This window comes from Ailuropoda melanoleuca, chromosome 5 (genome assembly GCF_002007445.2).
Source record: "Ailuropoda melanoleuca isolate Jingjing chromosome 5, ASM200744v2, whole genome shotgun sequence".
Classification (NCBI taxonomy): Eukaryota; Metazoa; Chordata; class Mammalia; order Carnivora; family Ursidae; genus Ailuropoda; species Ailuropoda melanoleuca.
In genome coordinates, this window is record NC_048222.1 from 3,426,088 (window position 1) to 3,441,603 (window position 15,516).

The 15,516-nt window shown below is 49.1% G+C and overlaps 2 long non-coding RNA genes across 7 annotated transcripts in view; both read right to left on the reverse strand.

Annotated features, from left to right (window-relative positions):
- The window catches only part of LOC117802267, a 15,023-nt gene extending 8,849 nt beyond the window's left edge, over nt 1–6,174 (reverse strand). For 2 of the 5 annotated variants that reach the window (XR_004625348.1, XR_004625347.1), the window contains exons 1-2: nt 5,662–6,174; nt 4,839–5,069 (exon numbers count right to left, since the gene is read on the reverse strand). This is a non-coding gene — a long non-coding RNA (uncharacterized LOC117802267). Of the gene's footprint in view, nt 1–929; nt 1,543–4,838; nt 5,070–5,661 lie in introns of all 5 variants that reach the window. The other 3 variants (XR_004625345.1, XR_004625344.1, XR_004625346.1) reach the window with 3 other exon arrangements.
- A 6-nt stretch (nt 6,175–6,180) lies between these two features.
- LOC117802268 lies at nt 6,181–11,352 on the reverse strand. Of its 2 annotated transcripts, none has more exons than XR_004625352.1 (3): nt 9,720–11,352; nt 6,940–7,051; nt 6,181–6,239 (listed from the first exon to the last, which is right to left on the reverse strand). It is a non-coding gene; the product is annotated as an uncharacterized LOC117802268 (long non-coding RNA). The 2 variants fall into 2 exon arrangements; XR_004625351.1 differs by having other exon boundaries at nt 6,940–7,054.
- Between the last annotated feature and the right edge of the window lie 4,164 nt (nt 11,353–15,516).

Consider the following 15,516-nt stretch of genomic DNA (forward strand, 5'->3'; position numbering starts at 1 on the left):
CTCATTCACCAGCCTCCCTTGAGGCTACTTTTGTCTGTGTGACTACATTTGGGCCATTATGGTGACGCAGAATGAGGTAGCAGGTGTCACCCTAAAAGGAGGGAAACTTCTTTTTCTGCTCTCACTGCCCTGCTCGTGGACCACGGACATGGTCTTAGGTGCCCTGCTCATGCTAATAAGGGAACTTCCCAAAGTCATCGTCACTGGACAGCCCTGTGGTGCAGAGCGACCCTACAGCCCTGGACAGCTCTCCTCACACATGGGACACACAGCTCCTGTCCTGTTGACACCGCCATTAGCTGGGTTTCTGTTGCCCACACTGAACTACTGCATATGGAGAGGGGAGGCCTTCCAGGAGGGGGTGGCCGTGGTGGTCTGTTCTGGAGATGAGCAGAGATACACAGACAGGGGGCAGCACTGTGGGCTCCCTGGACTCGATCTGTGTTGGAGGNAGGCCACCATTGTTTTGGACCTCTGGATGCTGTTCACCTGCCTCATTAAGGGTCACCTCCTTCTGTGACTCTGACAGCTTCTCCCTCTCCAGCACTGAGTCTTGTCAGGAGTAGGCATTCCTATAGGCAACAACTTCTATGACATCGGCCAGAGCAACCNTCCCAGGGGCAGCACAGGGAGACTGGACGCTGTTCTGCTCTCATCTTTGCAGCCACAGGGTTGCCCTGCGGTCGTGCGTGGGCTCACCAGCTGATACATTTGGGAGCCTGTGTTTCTTCCCTTCCCCTCCTGTCCTCTTCCCAGAATTCCCCCTGTTCACTGCAGCCAGGATGAGAATCCCTGCTGGTGACCTTTCCTCCTCCTGTTCCTGTCTGATGGCGGTGGCTGTGGGGGTTGAGATCTGGAGAAGAATCCCCTCAGATGGAAAAGGAACGCAGGGTCACTTGTCATGGGTTCCATCAGAAATCTGTACTTACCCAGCCTGGCTTGGATGGCCCACCTTGAGACTGTAGACTCCAGGTGCCTCATCTCTTGTCTCCTGGTGATTCCAAATGCTCACTGCATGACTTCACCCTGGTCTATGTGTCACCAGCAAGTCACTATGTCCAGCTTCTGGTCCCAAAGTGGGTATTACACAAGGGCAGGAATACTGGGGGATGGGAACGCTGGAGCCATCTCGGAGCCTGCCTACAACAGGGGTGACCTTGGGAACCACTTGAATGCGTGGCCTCTCACAGGCCTGTGACTAGGAACACAGAGACCAGACTAAATGGGGAAGTTCAAGTCCAAGGGTGTTGGTGGTCACTCCCCAGGAATCCAGATCAAAGTCGGGATGTCACACATTGTTGCAGGGGGACAGGGCCTGAGGCTCCACCAGTCAGGTGACCACATGCCAGACTCTGACTCAGGACGTGGCGACACAGAAGCTGGGTCAGGGCTGCATGCATTTAGCACAAGGGGCGTGAGTGGCCGTCGTGTCTCCCAGCTGCCAGGAGCAGCAGCGACAGCAGTCCTGGCCTCAGATGCAGTGGTGTGGACAGTGGCATCAGTGCCCAGTGCCGGGGGCAGTGGTTCCTTTTGGGCCTTGACCTAGGGTGGGACGGTGGATTGTGTTCCTGGCTCTGCAGCCTCGGGACTGTTCTGTGGCTTTCCCTCAGATGAAACGGGGCCCAGTACTCTCTCTAACGTTATATACACATACTATATATTTCCTATAAATATGCATTTATAATGTAGAAATACAATTTATATTTTGTATTTCATATCATTTTATCTGAAAATATTTTAAAATACTTATTAAATATAAATTATATTTTATATTACATGTATTTGAAATTTATATATATCTTCCTATGTATATATATATTCTCTATAAATGTATATAGTTTTGATTAAAACAACTTGGACTCTGTTGTTAAAGAAGGAGTGAGAAATCCATGAAGGAATACATTTTGAGAGCACAGATTTACAAATGTTTTCCAGTTTTATTGATATAATTGATATATAACATTTGATGAATTTATGGGCAAAATCATTTGATTTGATACATTTTTTATGGCAAAATGACCACCACCATAGAGTTAGTTAACTCCTGCATCGAGTCACAGTTACCTGTGTGTGTGTGTGTGTGTGTGTGGGTTACTCCTTTAGCTATCAGAATTTTTCTTTATGTTGCGCTGATAATCACTTCCTCCATTTTCCACCTGGCTGTGCCCCAAGGGGAAGAAAATATGTATCTCCCAGGATGCCTTGCATTTGCCTTCCTACAAAAATACCAATAAATGTAGCTATAAGACCCCTTCCCACAATGAGGGCTCTAGTTAATGACTTCAGTGCTTCCCTATCTGGAGGAGCCCAGGATTGTCTGTGGTTTTGTTACCAAATACTCAGGTCTCTCCCCAGACCTACCATCTTAGAATGTAGGGTGTGAGCCCAGGAGTCACTTGTGTAACCAGCCCTACAGGAGGGGCTTGACGCACGGCCACATGGGGATCCTGCTCTCTGTGCCTGCGACTCCGTGAGGGACCTGAGACCAGCAGCAGCACTAATCTCGTTATCAACCCAGACTCTCACGCTCTGCTCCAGCCTGTCTAGACCTTCACAGTCCAGGGAATTCCTTGATCTACGTGCCTTCTAGACACAGAACCAGACTGTGCGGTACGCTCTGGTGTGCGCTCTGATCAGCGTGCTTAGCCCTGAGGAGTCCAGGGTTCGCTCCTGTTCCTTTCCCTTCTATGGTCCTCACCCCCTTGGTGACCTGATCTCTGCTGAAGGCTCTAAACATCATGTGTTTTGGAGGTGTCACCTCTGAAGTTTATTTCTCCCACCCGGATATGTCTCCTACCCTGCAGTCTGTATCCAACTGCCAACTTCACTGCATTTCTAGTAGACGTCCCAGACTCCACATGCCTAACCTGGATGCCTGTGATGCTGCTTCCCCCAGTGCCTCACTTCCAGAGTCTTCCCTGTTTCCACAGAAGGCACCCCACATTTCTTCTTGCAGTCTGAAATCCTGGATGCCCTCTTGGATTCCTCCTTCTCACCACCCAGAATGAATCCTTTAGCACATGCTGCAAAGTCCATCTGTAAATATCTCCAGCAGCCAATCACTTCCTGTATCTTCCCTCCTCACACCCCAGAGGGACAGCCCACGCCCCCTCCTGGGGCACTGCACTGGTTTCCTGCAGTTTCCTACTGGTCGCTGGCCCTGCACCTCTTGATTCTGCACAGCAGCAAACAGGTGCTGCTACAGACAAGTGGTGCCAGGTAGATCACCTGTTCAAAACCATCTTGTAGCTGCACATCTCAGAGAACACTCCAAACCCCTCTCATTCTAAGGGCTGGACATTGGACCTCATCTCAGCTGCTCTCTGCTCCAGCCACAGTGGCCCCCACACCCTTCCCTGAACACAGGACACGCTCCTGCCCTAGTGCGTGTGCACTGGAGCTTCCCCGCCTGGAAAGAGCTCCCCCCAGACCTCCTCTTACACAATTCCTTCGTGTCCTTCAGACCTCTCTACAGACAAGTGGTGCCAGGTAGATCACCTGTTCACGGTAGTGAAGTAGCCATCATCCCGGTCCCCACACAGGTCTCCTCCGGGTCACCTTCCTCACTGCACTTCCCAACCTCTAACACACACACTCCCCTTAGTGACTAGCGGCTGGTCTGCCCCTGGCTACCAGCAGGTACACCCCACCAGACGTGCCCGCTTGGCCTGCTATTGCTTCACTGAGGTGTCCTAGATGCTACAGTCGTGTTCCTGTGTCTGACACTCTGTCATCACTTGGACAAATGACCCCCATAGAGCCCCTCGCTCTTCTAGGTGAGCCTCAAGTCACAGCTGTTCCTGGCAGCTGCCAGTTCTCTCACCAGTGTGTGTCCTCCACGTCCCCAAGTCCTCCTCCCCACACCATTCCTCCTGCACAGCACAGGAAACAGTGACAGTTCTCCCTTCAGAAAGTTCTATCTAGGCTTATGGGTCACATATTCCAGATAAATGTGCATTCAAGTTAGACACTGTTTTACCATCTATGAATTAGGAGCAGAACCAGAACAAGGATCACTAGAGCCAAGGGCGGGGGTTGGGGGGGCATGTGGGTGAGCAGAGAAGATAGAAACTGACTGAAATTTATTAAGGATGAGAAATGATCAGATCCTGTCTCTAACTCCAGAATCTGTTTTTTAAAAGGATAGGGAAAAGATGGAAAGAACGATCCAGAACAGCACTAGAAGGAGAAAAGTTGGATGAAAATTTATTTTTTTAAAAAAAGATTTTACGTATTTGTCAGAGAGAGAGAGAGTGCATCTCCATCCCAGAACCCAGAGATCATGACCTGAGCAGAAATCAAGAGTTCCTCCTTCAACCGACTGAGTCACCAGGTGCCCCCACGTGTCTCCAGTTTTAATTTCAAGGAGAGTAAGAGCGGCAGCTCCGTGGGACACGAAGCACAGACAGGGACGGAGACAGCCCACGCCCCCTCTGCTGGAACAGGAGAGCAGATGAGGGAGGAGAATGCAGGTCAGAACGCGGCGGGGGCTTGGGCGCGGGGTGGGGGGGCAAGGGGGCAACGGAACGGGGCTCCCCGCGGCCGGGCCGGGTCACCGCGGTGTAGAAATACGTCAGGGAGTGCGAGCCTGCGGGCGCGGAGGGGCTGAGACCCCGCCCAACCCTCCTCCCGCCGCGGGGCCCGGGGCCCAGGTGGAGGCGGCCGGGAGGGAAAAGGGAGGGACACCGAGTGGGGGAGAGCAGGGTGGAGGCGGGGAGGGACGGGGGAGCACAGGCCGGGGCGGGGCCGGGGGCGCCCTCCCCGGGGTTCCCGCGTCACCGCCAGGTGGTCCCCTCGCTCCCCCCGCAGAGGCCCTTTCCTCCCGCCCCCGCACTCACCGCCCAGGTCTCGGTCACGACCAGGGCCCCGACTGCAGCAGGACGAGGGTTCGGGGGCCCATGACCCAGACTCTCAGGGTCTGAGAAGTAGCTGAGTCCTCGCGGGTCTGGCGACTACTGTAGACCCTGGAACCGCGGTGCCGCTGATTGGATTCTCCAGAAACCCAACACCCAATGGGAGTGCGAAGTGTTTTTGCGTCATGAGTATCCGGGCAGGGCACCTGATACAGGCTGTGAGAGAAAGAAGTGAAACTCTGGGAGATGGGGACTTCCCAGCACTGGGCTTCCCTATGCCACCCCTGCCTTTGCACCCGAGACCCTGAGAGCCAGGCCTTCCCGGGGGTTTGCCCTGACCCCTTTCCTCCGCACGGTGATCAGATGATAACTTTGTCACCTTGTCTTCTTGAGTCCTGGCCCAGGGGCTCTGAGGAAACCAGGGAGAGACCCTCAGGCTGGACTCAGCTGCTTTTCCTCTGTTACCCTTTCAGGAATATTCGTTGAACTGGACTCTCTTACCTCCCACCCCTTACCTCTCTCCCGCTGGACTCTTCTAGAAGAAAACTCATCCCCAGGGAACTTGCTAGGGGAGAGTGAGCTACTCTGGGAACAGAGATGGAGAGACAGGGCTTTTCTCGTTACACCTGGAGAAGCTGTGTGCCGTGCACCAGCTAGAGATTCCCACTGAGCCCAGTTTCCTTTTTGTTCATCCACTATAGTGGTAGCACCGTCTTGATAACCCCGAACACCAGCAATCTAGTCTGTGAAAGAGATTTTGTCCCCTTACTACAGAAATGTGACCACACAGCACAGCAGTCAGACTCACAAAGCTCTTCAGTTCTCCCAAACACTGTATCAGTGACTCCTGTGTTTTGAAATTATCCTCATTCCGTAGCCGAGAGATTGTCTGTGTGAGTCCTGGACATATCCTGAGTGCATGGAAGCACAATTGTTACTGTGTATTTCAGCTGGAAGCCTGTAGAAGCTTTGATCTGGAAGCGGCAAGTGTTCAGTGCAGTCAAAACACCCTTCCCCAGGGTCCGTGCACTGCCCATGTGTGAAGGCACACCTGCACTATGGGCATGGTGATTGCGGCTCTTGGTATCCGTATTATTTTCTTCACCGTGATCATAAGGAGGCAACTGGTTAACAGGCAGCCCCACAGAGTGTAGTCAATACCAGATGCAAAGAGTATCTTGCTAAGCACTGCAGATAGAGATTTATTAAAAATTTGTATAACAGGGGCACCTGAGTGGCACAGCGGTTAAGCGTCTGCCTTCGGCTCAGGGCATGATCCCGGCGTTATGGGATGGAGCCCCACATCAGGCTCTTCCGCTATGAGTCTGCTTCTTCCTCTCCCACTCCCCCTGCTTGTGTTCCCTCTCTCGCTGGCTGTCTCTATCTCTGTCGAATAAATAAATAAAATCTTTTAAAAATTTTGTATAACAGTCTTTAAATCTGAGAATGCCACTGCTTTAGAATTTGTTACCTCCACTTCTCTTACTCAGCCTGTTTCTGCCGCCCTTCTCTCTCTCTCTCATCCCTCAGGCCCTCTCCTCCCCTCAGTCTCCACCACGTCTCACTCCTGAATTGGGGCCCTGGTGCCTCCCCATCACCTGCCACCCAGGGCCTTTCTCCCCACAGGGGGCAGTGATTCTGCTCATGTGAGTCAGGTTGTGTCATTTCCTCACTGAAAATGCTCCAGTGGTTCCATCTCACTCCTGGGAAGTCTCTAGAATGTAAGGCACATGAGCACAGGGCCTTTGGGCTATTTTGGTGAAAGCTGTATCCTCAGCATAGAAAACCATTCTTGGTGCATAGTAGGCACTAAATTAATGGTTGTTGAATGAATGGATGAAATATGACTGTATTAGAACTCAATTCATTCCATAAAAATTACAAAGGGGATTATACCAAAAAATCAGGAAAGGTTTTGTTTCAGGCAACTGCTGTGCACAGTAGTTTATAAATTCATTTCAGGGGGAAAAGTGCTATACGCTTATTTGTTGCACAGTGAGCCTGGGTATTCATTTTGTATTACTGCATAGCTAGTTACCACAACTTCATGGCTCAAAACAACATCACTTTTTTTTTTTTTGCTTACTGTTTTTTAGTCAGAAATCCAGGCGTTGGGGGCTCCTGGCTGGCTCAGATGGTAGAGTATGTGATTCTTGATTCCAGGATTGTGAGTTTGAGCCCCATGTTCACTGTGGACCCTACTTAAAAAAAAAGAAAAAGAAAAACAAATCCAGGTGTGGTATACATGGGTTCTCTATTCAGGATTTCACAAAGCTGTGTTCTCAGCTTGAAGTGGGCTGCTCCTTCAAGTTCATACAGAGCTGTTGGCAGAATTCTGTTTCCTACAGTTATAAGGCTGAGGTCCCCATTTCCTTGCCAGCTGGAATCGTCCCCAAGCCCACAAGCATTTTTGCCATTTTGCCCTCCATTTTCAAAGCCAGCAATAGAGAAAACCCCTTCACATTGAATCCATCTTGCACTTAGAATCTTTTTTGCTCAGGAAGAGCCCGGTCCTTGAGGCGCCTGGTGGCTCAGCCATTAAGCATCTGCCTCTGACTCAGGTCATGATCCCAGGGTCCTGGGATCAAGCCCTGCATCGGGCTCCTTACTCAGCAGGAAGCCTACTTCTCCCTCTCCCCCTGCTTGTGCTCCCTCTCTCGCGGTCTCTCTCTGTCAAATAAATAAATAAAATTGTTTTTAAAAAAAAGGAAAAAAAAGGAAGAGCCCAGTCCTTTAAAGACTCATCTGACCAGGAATCTCCCTGTCTTAAAGTCAGCTGATTTGAGACCTTACTCATATCTGCAAGGTTCCTGCCTAGCAGCCCCAACATCAGTGTTTGATTGAGTAACTGGGGGCAAAGGGAATAACCAGGGGTACTAACTGGAGGTCCTCCATCCAATCTTCCTGTCATGGCGCCCCCACCACGTGGTGTCTGTCTCTTCAGGACCCTGTCATCCCCACTGATATTAATGAGCTGACTCTAGGACAACCTTTCCTGCCATGACCCCGCCCTGTAGAGGAAAATACCCTCAAATTTCTTAGGAATGCACTGTTCCCTCTTGCCAGCACCTTGGCGATGGCTTTGGGGACAGGCGAGTCTTCTGGGTCCTCTTGCAGAGCATGATCCTCTGATGGGTCTCCTGGCATCACATGATACCTGCACTCCCATGTCCACTTCCTTCGGCTTCTGTATCCCATCCTTTACTGTCTGTCTACCAGGGCAACTAAGTCAAGTCTACCTTGTTGAGAGTTGGACGCCACTTTCCCAGTCTACGTAGAGCCACCTCAACAGTGAGAAGGTTCAGGAGCTGGGGAGGGGGCGTGAGAGCAGGCAGGATAGAAGTGTGCAGAGCCTTGTGGAGTGAGAGTGCAGGATATCTGGGGGACCAGGGGTGACTGACAGAGGTGAGAAAAAGGACATAAAGACATTAGTTCTGGTGGACTCCAGGCGGATGGTGGCAGTGAGTGTGTAAGAGATGATAGAGAGGAACAAGAGTTTGGGGCTCTCACTTGGGCTCTGTTCATTGGGAGAAGGAGGTTTGGGGTGCCTGGGTGTTAGTTCTAGTGTTTGGACCTTTTATTAATCCCTGGATTATGGGGATAATCCCTAGGATGAAGAGGTGTTAAACAAAGTCTGTGGGTTCACTCTTGACCTTTGTGGGGTGGGAGTGCACCCACACCAGATGTCAGCTCTGCCTGCCACCTGCTTTGGGAGAGAGACTTCTGGGGCATCATCAAGCACAGGGACCCCTCTTGTGCCTTCTCCAGGGAGCAGGAGGTCTACAGGAGCTGGGATCTTTGTCCTGTAAGCCTGGGTGTGCACGTCCACACTATGGAGTAGGATGTAGATATTGAGATACTGTTCCCAAATAAGAGATGATTTTTGTCTAACTGAGTTTAGAAAAATTTAGAAATAAGGAGTCCAAAAAGTGTTTCTACTTTTCGGATTTCCCTGGTATGACCATCAAGTGGCTGGAGAGAGGAGTTCCAGAGGGATACAGAATCTTACGAAAAGGTATCAGGGCTCGTGAGCTCTCCTCTCCTGAAACTCCTGCCACAGCCCTGAGCCTGAGCCCTGTGGACTCCAGGGCTGTCCAGAAGCTTCTTCATCTCCCCGCTGATTGATGCTCAGACATCTCTACCTGACATTCAGCGCAGACCCCATTCAGGCTTCTCAGTCAGAATCCATCTGAGAGCAGAGCATTGATGGTGAGTCCCTTACCCTCCTTCCTGTGTGGCCTCGGAGCAAGGAGAGAAGAGCCAGCTGCCCTCTCTCCTCCTCAGCCAGGCCCTCCCCAAGGTCCCTCAGCTCCCAGCACCTGGACAGGGCCCCGGACACCAGGGGGCACCCTCAAGCCAGATGATGTTCAGAGGGTGAAGTCTTTCAAAAACCACACTGATGTACCCTGTGTCCACCCAGAGACACATGGACAAGGAGGATGTGGTATGTATACACACACACACACATACACACAATATGAATATTATGCAGCCATATAGATAAGGATGAGATCTTGCCATTCGTGACAACATGGATGGACCTACAGGGTAGTATGTATGCTAAGTGACTCTTGGTCTTAGGGTCATGAGTTCGAGTTGGGTGTAGAGATAACTTGAATAAATAAAACTTGAAAAAAACAAAGAATTTGTTAAGCAGAACATGGAAGACATTTGCAATAGAGAAAAAATTCATATACATTAGCTTAAAACTAATAACTGCTTTTCATCATAAGACATCGTTAGGAAAGTGAAAAGACAAGCCACATATTAGGAGAAATTGATTGCCGCACATGTTAGCAACCAAGGACTAGTCCACAGAATATGTAAACACTGTTCAGTTCAATGAACGTAAGACAGAGTACTTACTGAATAAATGGCCTAAAGCTTCCCATTTGCCAAACTTAAGTGGCAGCCAGAAGGCATGGGAGGATTTGGAGATACGAGAGTCCAGTCCATAAGGGGTCGATGGAGGATGGTCTCCCAGGGCACACAGCACGGTGAGCACTGGGAAAGGGGAAAAATGGGAAAGCTAGAAAGAAGCAATCTAAATTATAAACATGAATATGGCAATGTGCTTTCTCCCCTTTGCCGAGGGAAATGCAAATTAACACCCTAACGACAGCATGTATGCACCTGACAACACGCTATATGAAAGAGCCCATCACAAAGGACCGTGTGTTGTATGATTCCAATTTTAAGAAATGTCCATAAAAGGCAAATCTATAGAGGTGGAAAGTAGATTAGTGGTTGCCTAGGCCTGGGGGAGAGGCGGTGGGAGAAGCGGGGGATGACTGCTAACGAGCACTCAGTGAGTGGTAGGTGAATACAATCTCAGTAAAGCTGTAATGAGACCCCCACAATGAAAGAGTGTGCTAAACCCAGTAGCAGCTCTAAGTTGCACTGGCTGACTGTGAAGAAGCTCTGTCGGGGCAGATGGAGGAGCCGGCAGCATCTGTGGTCCTCGTCTCCTCCTGGACAGCAGGTGCACGGGGGGGATCGGTCTCACGTAACTATTGTGGAGAGCTGGAGTCTATGGAAGTCTTGCACCTTGCAGCAGGAAGGCTTGGAGGGTAAACTGTAGTTCATTTCAGTCATTTTCAGCCCAGCACCAGAGATTAGGCAAGCAATTAGATGGTAATCTCCCAGCACCCGGGCCTGTTGCAGGCAGACAGCAGGAGTCCCTACAGCAGTTTGAACACAGCTTCTGGAAACTAAGGTGAGCAATTAGGATGCTATGTTCCAAACATCAGGAATAAGTATCTGATTGCTGCTTGCTGCTTTGGTCATGGGGATGCAGTGAAGATGCTGGCAACCATGTTTGCAAGCCCACCGCCAACAGCATAAATCTTTTCTACTCTGATTGAAGCAACTTCAAGGGTGTTTAAAGCGCCTGGGGCCTTGCCTCCCTTCATTTTCCCTTTTTTTCCCATTTTGGGAGGCAAGCGTGTAAGGACTAGAACACGGAGAAGGAACTGCAAATACAGGGACATTCAGGAAGTGACCCATGGCCTGGGAAAGGTGCAGGCTCATAAATGATCTGAGAGATTCTTAAGTTGACACCTTATGTGGATTCCTGGCACAGAGACACTCCACACAAGAGAGTGACCAAAAAACAAGGGCAAAAAAGAACAACCAAAAAAGCTCTGCAAACTCTGGGGAAGGGGAGAGTCTGATTTCCAGGGTTATCACATAAGATTCAAATGTCCAGTTTTCAAAAAAAAATTACAAGCCTACAAAGAATCAGGAAAGTATGACCATTGAAAGGGGGGAAAATCAATCAATAGAAATGTCTATGAGAATGAGCAGAATGCAAACCTGCTAGACAAGGACATTAAAGCAACAGTCTCCCAGATGTTCCAGCTGAAGTCAGGTGATGGCAGACTAAGAGCTCCCAATGCTGGTTTTTCCAGAAAAACAGCAAACAAAAAAAACCAAAACGTAAAAATATAAAATCAATCAATCAATCAGGTACAACCCTTGCTTCTGTAAAAACATCGACAAAAACAATAAATAAACAACACAAGTTGATGACAATGGCTCTGGCAAAGCTCTGCACTACCCTGAGGAAACAGCAGAACCTTCTGGAACACAGAAACCAAGGATGACTGCATAGAAAAGTACAGGAAGCATTTCACCTGTGTCACCCCATCCTTCAGTCTGGAGCAGCTCAGAACAACAAAGAAACCCTCAGAGGGATTTCACCTGCAGGGAAAAGAGAACAGGACTCCAGGCACCCTGCTCACCTGTGGACATCTGCATCCTTTGCCACCAAGGACCCCACAGTCTGGACTAATGCTGAACCCAGCTGACGGAGCTGTCCAGAGTTCTGCCACTTCTCCTTTGAAATGCTGGAGCTCTCACTATGGTGAGACCTGCCCCCAGGGGCCCAAGTCCCTGCTGTGCTCCCGTCTCCGGGATTAGGACACAGAACCTCACCATCTACAAAGGCTAGAGATGCGGCTGCGCTGTGCTCCGCCCCTTGCTCCACATTTGGAGGTTTGACCGAACAATACAAGGGCCATGCACTGCTATTCCACACCCCTCTCCCGGAGTGCTGACTCAGGCCTTTGCCCCGTCATCATATAGGCAGTCCTGTTGCTCTGTGCACCACCTCATGCGTCCTAATTTGGGGCTTTGACCTGCCATCACTGGAGCCATGCTGCTGAGTTTGTGTAGGGAACTTGGGTGACTGGGGGATGAGGGGTTACTACTTAACTTCCTTTTTTTGTGTATTTTTGAGTATCTGCATGAATAATATTTCCAAAAAACAAACTACTTTAAGCTCGCTAACACCTGACAGATCATCCTCAGACCATGAATGATCAGGTTCTGATCTTCTCCTTTAGGCCTGGTCATCTTTTCACTGAACTACTTTGCCTTCAAATTTCCATTTCTGAAGCAGGTGGGCTGGATTGTATGGACAAATTCTCCCACTGAAATAGCTTGAAACCTCATGTAACTTGGAAAAAAACCATCATCTAGAAAGCATTAAAACTCACAAGATAGTAATAAGTGAATTAATGAGCACACCTCAGAAAGAAAGGAAAGACTCTGGTTGGCCCCCCAGAGAACATGGTCCCAAGACATGGAGCAAAGGCTCTATGAGCCCCCTGCTCAGAACACACAGACAGGCAGGCCCAGCCCTTCCAGCTCTGTGCCCTGAGCTGCTAACTTTCCCACTATCTCCTTCCCTTTTAAAGTGTAAATAAAACATTTCTATTCTGATTATGATGTGTATGTATGATGTATGATATATATGATGTCATGCCTATTCACTATGGAAAAATTATAAAATTGGAAAAGTGATAAATGACAAAGTAAAAAGGATGTAATTTTCACCCCTGACCTTTTTTGTTGCATTTGCTTCTAGTCTTTTATATATCCTCCTGCTGCTGGAAGTCTCCCTCTAAGGTGATGAGCGCAGAGCTCAGGGGTCACAGCCCTGCTCTCTCCAGATGCCATTTCCCCAGTCAGCTCCATGTCACCCTCCTGAGAGTCCTGCTTCTCATTTGCCCCTCCCTCCTCAGCCTCCTCCACTCCCTCCCTGCTCCCATCTCTGACGTGATGAGCTCATTTGTTCCTCACTCAGAAAAGAAGGACTCAGGTGAGAACTGCACACTACCCCCATCCCTTCCCCTCACCTCTCCACCTGTGTCCTCAGCTTCTCAGCAGTGATGGGGGGGCCCTCCTGTCTCAGGCTGCCCCACCATGTGGGCACACATGGCCCCTCACTCACCTGCATCATGCACTTCCCCCTCTCTCCTGGCTCAGCCATTCCTCCTACAAACACGCTGTCATGACTCCCATTCAACAATATGAAACAGAACTAAAGAAATCAAAACAAAATCATCCTATAGAAACTCAACTCTTGCTCCCATGACTCATCCTACTCCTGCCCCATGTCTACGGACTCCTTGCAGAACTCTTCCTGACCCATCATCTCATCCCCTATGTTGTCTTTCTAGCAAATGGATAGAGGCCCAGACTTTTTTTTTTTAAGTCAGGTCCTTCTGCAGTCCTTGATATCAATACTGATGTCTCCAAACTTCCATGACTCCCCCATTTCCTGAATCTCAGAGACCACCTGCATTAGTTCTTTCAGCTGATTCTCTGATTATTGCTTTTGTGCCTCTAAACAGTCTGCTTCTCAGACACGTTCTCTGGTCTTCAGGTGTATGCATGATCTTGACTGAACTGGCTCTACTTTCACAGACTCCTAGCCTCGCCAGATAATTATTTGATAATTTTGATGAGCTCAATGTGCAGTGTTTGCTTTATTATGACCATGAAATGCTAGTCACCACTGAGCCTTTAGTAGACTATGATTACGATTCCTTTCTGGAATTAACTTTTTATTTTCCCAGGACTAAATAATATCTTATCCCTTCATTTGCTTCTTTTGAGCTGCTTTTAAATCCTTCCCCAGCTCCCCCTGGGTAAATCTAAATTTAAGCCCATCCACTCTTCTCCCATCTTCCTGTCTGTGCAGCCGCCTGGCCTGCAGTCCTCAGTCCTGCCGCATGGGGACAAGGCTGACACCCGCACCTGCTGCAGCTCCTCCTGGAGGCCCTTGGCCTCTCTCCTTCTGGCTCCCTGTGGCCGGGATCTCCTTGTTTGGTTTTCTCCATCATTTGTCCCACTGTGCCTACTGATGTCCTGTGGAAGGGGAAATGGAAAGTAGAACAGAAACTCGAGCATCTGAGGAGCCTTTAGGCTGCCCTCGCCCTGATTCACACGGTGACGAGACAGAGACTCTGTGCTGGACAGAGTTGTCCTTGGGATTTGGGGGCCTTGACTCATGTCTTCCAGCTGCCAGGCCTGTGTGGCTGCCTCTTGGAGATTTCAGGGTGTCTGCCTTTCCACCCTCTTTCTGACTTTTCATTGTGATGTATCCTGGTGTGGGTCTCCTCTCATTTGCTCTAAGGTCTTTCAACATGTGTGTTTATCCCTGTAAAGCAGGAGAAATATTCTTGAAATTTTTTTCATTTCCTACTTGACGTTCTTTTTAAAACAATTATTATTAACTTGTTGGAATCACTTGATTGAAAAACAAACAGGTCTTCTCTCCTGCTGCCCTCACCCTCCCAATTGTATGACTTCGGGGAAGGACAACTGTAATCATCCAGTGTATCCACTAAATTATTCATGTCTATGGTCATATCATTAATTTCCCAGAGCTCCTTCCTGTTCTATGATTGTACAGCACATGTGTAGTTGTGTTGTGTTTCATATCCACACGCCTGTTGCGTCCTGTAGACATGACTGATACTAGGGGTAGGGGACCTGCTAGGCCTCCTGGTCTCTGTTCTCATGATGTCAGGACCTTTCTCCACAGAGCATTCATCTCAGGAGTCACTTACGTTTCCCTCTGTCATTTCTGCTCCATGTCCATCTCCCACATGACCCTGGCAGTGACTCGTCACGAGGGTGTCACCCTGCTCTGTGTTGTGTCTCTGGGGTCCAGCTGATTCTGAACTCCTGGAGGCCTCGAGATGTCCACTGGATGATGGACTTTAGTGTGATTTAAGCAAGTGAGCCACATTGCCCCCTAATGTCCTCCTAGGCTCTGAGCCTCGCAGCCTCCCATTGTAGAACATTCTGGAACATTTCAAAAGCTTACTTAGATGGAGTGCACAGTCATACCCAGGGATGGACATGGAACAATGATAGATAAGTCAACAAGGCCTCTGAGACCAAACCTTCTGGGTTGAACCCTGGTTCCGTCACCTCCTTCTCTTCTCTGATTCTTCCTTTCCCTGCTTGTACAAAGGAATCCCCTATGGAGAGCCTCATGGGTTTGCTTTCATGATTACCTTTGACCCTCTGTGTAAATCACATGGTGATAATCCTTGAGACATGTTAAGTGTTCCACTATTAATACTTACCATAGTCATATTGATTATAGCATGTACATAACTTCTGTTCTTTCTTTTTATAAAGCACAAATCAAGGAACATCTTTGAGAACATGTGTGATTTTCTACTTAGGATAAAATCTTCAAAGAAAATGTCTGTGTCACAATATAAGTGCATTTCATTTGTGGAGACATTTTTCTAAAGTGCCCTTTAAAAAATATCCCAGATACTATGCTGGAGAGTGGTTAAGATGGCGGAGGAGTAGGGGACCCCTTTTTCAGCCGGTCCCCTGAGTTGAGCTGGATAGG